Raw genomic sequence first — 6,000 nt, 5'->3', positions numbered from 1 at the left:
CGGCCCCCCACCCTATGTGAATGAGTATGGGGTACATCGTACCTCTACCCATTCACGTGGGGGAAAAGTGTAAAGTAAAAAACACACCACACAGAATAAAATAATTTATTAGTCAGCTCCGGCCCCCCCCTTTCATCTTTAGCTCTTTCACAAGGGGGGGGTTTCTTCTCTCCCGATCTTCCGCCGGGGGCACCTCACAAATGTTGTCACTATCAGGGGTGCAGACATCCCCAAAAAATGAGCAGATAATACTTATTTGCAAATTACTAATTTTTTAGTTAACATTGGGTGGTGTTTGTGGGTGGCCCTAACACACATTCCTACATATTAGCAACGCTGTATCCTGGCCTATTGGCATGGTTATATTTTCTTAGGCCTCTCAATAAAACTCTCTGAAATTTGTGCTTAAACTAGAACTATAATCAACACTTTTTATTTTCTTTCATTTTGGATAGAGTGAGGGAGGGTTATAGGCCCTGTCAGTTTATTTTGTATTATCTGTGTCCAATTGGGGAGATTTGCCTTCACTTCCTGCCCTATAGCCAAACAGGAAGTGAGAGAAAAACGATGCGAATTAAGGGAGTCCAGTAACCCCCTCCCCCCCCAGAACTAGTGTGTGTGCGCCCTAAAAATTCCTGGGCGGGTCATACAAAAACAGGGTGTGGCTTTGACAGGAAGGGGTGGGTCATTTTTCTATTAGGAGGTGCAGAAATGTAGTCAGGCCTAGGGCAGCACAAAACCTAAATATACTACTGCATATTAGGGCTTATTTAGACCGGATCCGATTTACAGCATGTTTTTATATTGTGGGAGGAAACCCACGCGGGCACAGGGAGAACATGCAAACTCCAGGCAGATGGTGTCACGGGCGGGATTCGAACCAGCGACCCTTTTTGCTGCTAGGTCAAAGTGCTAAACACTACACCACTGTGCTGAACGAACATGATTGCAGCTGAAAGCATGAGATCTTTTTCCCCAATACCATGCTTTCCAGCCTAATTGACCCCGCCTCTCTCCATAAAGAGGACCTGTCACACACTAGTCCTATTACAAGGGATGTTTACATTCCTTGTAATAGGAAGAAAAGTGATCCAAAATAAAAAAAAGTGACAAAAAAGTGCAAGAAGAAAAATATGAGGTAAAAAAAAATATATAAAAAAAAAAAAACGCCCCTGTCCCTAGAAGCTCGCACTCAGAAGCGAATATGCATGCAACACCATTCAAACCACACATGTGAGGTATTGACGCGTGCGTTAGAGCGAGAGCAATAATTCTAGCCCTAGACCTCCTCTGTAACTCTGAACTGGTCACCCGTAAAAAAAAATCAAGCATCGCCTATGGATATTTTTATGTCCCGAAGTTTGGTGCCATTCCATGAGTGTGTGCAATATTAAAGCGTGACAAGTTGGTATCTATTTACTCGGTGTAACATCATCTTTCCCATTATCCATAAAAAATGGGCTAACTTTACTGTTTTGTTATTTTTTAATTCATGGACCGTGTTTTTATTTGGGCCAAAAATTATTGCGCAAATACCGTTGGAAATCAAATAAAAAATGACCGCCACTTTATTCCTTAGGGTGTCTGCTAAAAAATTATATATAATGTTTGGGGGTCCTGAGTAATTTCCCAGGAACAAAATATAATTTTTACATGAAGGAGAGAAGTGCCAGAATAGGCGCGGTATGGAAGTGGTTAAAGTGAAATAATAAAAGTGAAATATTCCTTTAAATTTCATACAGGGGGGAGGGGGTTTACACGCATGTTTCCCGTGCTTAGAACTGTCCCTGTACAAGATGTCATTTCTGAAGTGGAAAAAAAAGTAAGTTTAAAGTACTCATGGCTATAAAGAATAGTCATTGCTCATTAAAACAAAAAAAACAAAAAAAAATATGAATGGGGGTCCCCCCAAATTAAATTACCAGGCCCTTCAGGTCTGGAATGGATATTAAGGGGAACCACGCCGTAAAAAAAAAAAAAAAATGGCGTGGGGTCCCCGCAAATATCCATACCAGGCCCTTCAGGTCTGGTGTGGATTTTAAGGGGAACTCCACCCCAAATAAAAAAAAAATGGCGTGGAGTCCCCCTAAAAATCCACACCAGACCCTTATCCGAGCACGTTAACCTGGCCGGTCGCAGAAAAGAGGGGGGGACAGAGTGTGGCCCCCCCCTCTCCTGAACCGCACCAGGCCACATGCCCTCAACATGTTGGTGGGGACAAGGGCCTCATCCCCACAACCCTTGCCCGGTGGTTGTGGGGGGTCTGCGGGCGGGGGGGCTTATCAGAATCTGGAAGACCCCTTTAACAAAGGGGACCCCCAGATCCCGCCCCCCCTGTGTGAAATGGTAATGGGGTACATTGTACCCCTACCATTTTACCCAAAAAAAGTGACAAAAGTGTGAAAAATTACAGTAGCCGGTTTTTGACAATTCCTTTAAAAAAATCTTCTTTCCGCGGTTCCTTCTTCTTTCATTCGGGTTTCTTCCTCTGCTTCTTTCTTGGGTCTTCTCGTCCACATCTTGCCGTCTTCTCCCATCATCTTCTCTGTCCGTCGACCTTCTCGTCCACATCTTCTTGATCTTCTGGGCACTGCGCTTGATATTGAAGATCCCGTCGTGTTCCCGCTCCTGGGACCCGCCCCCCTCTGACGCCACAGGTTAACTCATATGAAAGTCCGCGTGTGGCATATGTGTGTCAGAGGGGGGCAGGGTCACATGAGTGTGACACGACGGGAACTTTAATTGGAAGCTGCGGCGGCTTCTTCTCCGGACGGCGCGCTTGAAATTGAATTCCCCCGCCGTGTGACGCTGTGACCCCGCCCCCCTCTGACGCACATGACTTTCTAAGGAGTTTACTTGTGGCGTCAAAGGGGGGCGGGTCCCAGGAGCGAAACACGGCGGCCAATTCAAATTCAAGCACTGCGTCCGGGGAAGAAAAAGAGGTGGACGAGAAGGCTGGTGGACCGAGAAGAAGACAGGAGAAGACACCGGGCAAGATGCGGACGAGAAGACCCAAGAAAGAAGCAGCAGAAGAAACCCGAATGAAAGAAGAAAAGAAGATTTTATTAAAAGATTTGTCAAAAACCGGCTACTGTCATTTTGAACACTTTTGAATTTGTTTTGGGGTGAAATGGTAGAGGTACAATGTACCCCATTACCATTTCACATGGGGGGGGGGGCAGGATCTGGGGGTCCCCTTTGTTAAAGGGGTCTTCCAGATTCTGATAAGCCCCCCGCCGGCAGACCCCCACAACCACCGGGCAAGGGTTGTGGGGATGAGGCCCTTGTCCCCATCAACATGGGGACATCCTCCCCATGTTGAGGGCATGTGGCCTGGTGCGGTTCAGGAGAGAGGGGGGGCCGCACTCTGTCCCCCCCTCTTTTCTGCGGCCAGCCAGGTCAACGTGCTCGGATAAGGGTCTGGTGTGGATTTTTAGGGGGACTCCACGCCATTTTTTTTTAATTTGGGGTGGAGTTCCCCTTAAAATCCACACCAGACCTGAAGGGCCTGGTATGGATATTTGCGGGGAACCCACGCCATTTTTTTTTTATTTTTTAACGGCGGGGTTCCCCTTAATATCCATATCAGACCTGAAGGGCCTGGTAATTTAATTTGGGGGGACCCCCATACATTTTTTTTCCCTTTATGAATGAATCCCTTTAGAATTGCCGGGAGCCGACAATTCATTATAGCCGCGTGTGAATTTTAAATGGCTTTTTACCTTCAGAATGTCATTTTTTGCAGAGACAGTTCTAAGTGCGGGAAAAATGCGCTATTTCACATGCTGACATTACACCCCCCTAGGTACGAAATTTAAAGGAATATTTCACTTTTATAGTTTCACTTTAAGCATTATTAATTTCACTGCTCCCGAAAAAACGGCCGTTTTAAAAAATAATAAAAGCATTGATACATGTTCCCTGGGGCAGGACTGAGGTCCCCAAACACTTTTTAGGACAAAACTTGCAGATTAGCCTTTAAAATGAACACTTTTCATTTCTCCCATAGACTTCTATAGGGAGTTTGGCGCGGCTTTACATATTACTTGCAATGCGCCGGCTGCTACGCTGGTTCATGCGCTTAATTAAGGCTTCACCCGGCGCACTAATTAAGGCATGAACCAGCGCAGCGCACTGACAATAGTAAATCAGCCCCACTATATTGCCCAAATTATTGATGAAATAAAAAAGATGATCTTAGGCCGAGTACATGGATACCAAACACGACATACTTTAAAATTGCCGGCGACAAACTACATACATTTTTAGAAGCTTTTAAAAGCCTTTACAGGTTACCACATTAGATTTACAGAGGAGGTCTACTGCTAGAATTACTGCCCTTTGCGGTGATACCTCACATGCATGGTACAATTGCTGTTTACATATGACTCCAGACCGACGCTTGCATTCGCCTTTGCGCAAGAGCAGGGGGGGACAGGGATGCTTTTTTTTTATATTTGCTTAGCTTTTTTTATTTGTATACTGTTCCTTCCATTTTATTTATTTCTTACAATTTTTATTGTTATGTCAGGGAATGTAAATATCCCTTATGATAGCAATAGTTAGTGACAGGTACTCTTTTAAAAAAAAAATGGGGTCTATTAGACCCTAGATCTTTCCTCTGCCCTCAAAGCATCTGACCACACCAAGATTGGTGTGATAAAATGCTTTCCCAATGGCGCTGTTTATATCCGGGGGGGGGGGGGGGACATTCCCTCCCACTGAATGTAAAAGCAGTCTAGAGGCTAATTAGCCGCTAGGACTGGTTTTACATGAAAGCCAACCGCTGGCTGAAAAGAATGATACCAAGATGATACCAAAACCTGCAGGCATCATTCTGGTATAACCATTGAAAGTCCAGCAACATACCAGTACGTTGATGGTTCTTGTTGGACATGTATTGTAATCTTTTTTTTCATGCAGCCTGTTGGCTGAACGAAAAAAAGATTGATTGGTGGGTATGCCCACCATTAGAATACCTCCCTTCATCCACCCACTTCTAATGATGGGCATACATGCACCATTTATATATGCCGAAGCATGGGGGCATCCTCCCGCAAAAAAGTTATGCCGCATACACACGGTCTGACTTTTCTATGTCATGTACACATGGTCAGACTTTTCCACGGGAAAGCCTCCGTAGGAATGTCAACCGTAAGTGAGCGGCATTAGGAGCAAAATCGCCCCTCCGCCCCCATGCTTCGGCATATATGCTCTTTTTTTAACTGTGGTGGTAAAATCACCTCCTACAGTGTTGGAGTCGCGGCTTTATATATCGCGGGAGAAAACGCTGTTGCTGTCAAGATAAATAAGTCCAGCTGAATGGCGTACCTGAAAACAGTAAAGTAAATTACATACCTGAAAAGCAAGCATGAAAAAACATAACAACAATAAAACTTTGCAGAATAGAATACAGTAAAAAAGCGCAGAACAATAGAGAGAGGATAGAGAGGGAGAGAACAATAAAACAACAACTATTTTTGTTTTTTTTTATTTTATATTTTTTTGTGTTTTTATTTTTTACTTTTTTTAACACTTTTTTTTTGTAACTGTAACTGTTCAACTTTTCGTTTCCAGGTTTGGGTCTCTCAAAATGCGATGGCATCTTGGGAGACCCTGTGTAAGTGTGCCTAGCCTGTGAAATGTTTTACCCTACGCTAATACTTCACTAGTGTGTGGAAGCGTTCAAAACATTCACCAATACAAAGACCAGGATCGGCAGGACAGCGGGGACAAAAATAACGGGTGTCACGCCTAAATCCGCGCTTGGTACAGACACAACATTTTCTTTGGGGGGTTAATTGGGTAGGGGTACTCTCGAGGACATAAGAAAAATGCCTCTCATGCAGTCGACTTACTGCATTTGGTAGGGGATGGTGAGGTGCAGAACCGCCTGGATACAGGAGTTCTAAGATGATCTCATCCTGGAAATCAAGGAAGGATCCATTCTGTCCTGAAGCTTTGTATAAGACATAAGCATTCAGTAAAGTCAATTGAAAT

The sequence above is a fragment of the Rana temporaria genome, chromosome 1 (genome assembly GCF_905171775.1).
Source record: "Rana temporaria chromosome 1, aRanTem1.1, whole genome shotgun sequence".
Classification (NCBI taxonomy): domain Eukaryota; kingdom Metazoa; phylum Chordata; class Amphibia; order Anura; family Ranidae; genus Rana; species Rana temporaria.
Note: the sequence above shows the minus strand (reverse complement) of the source record.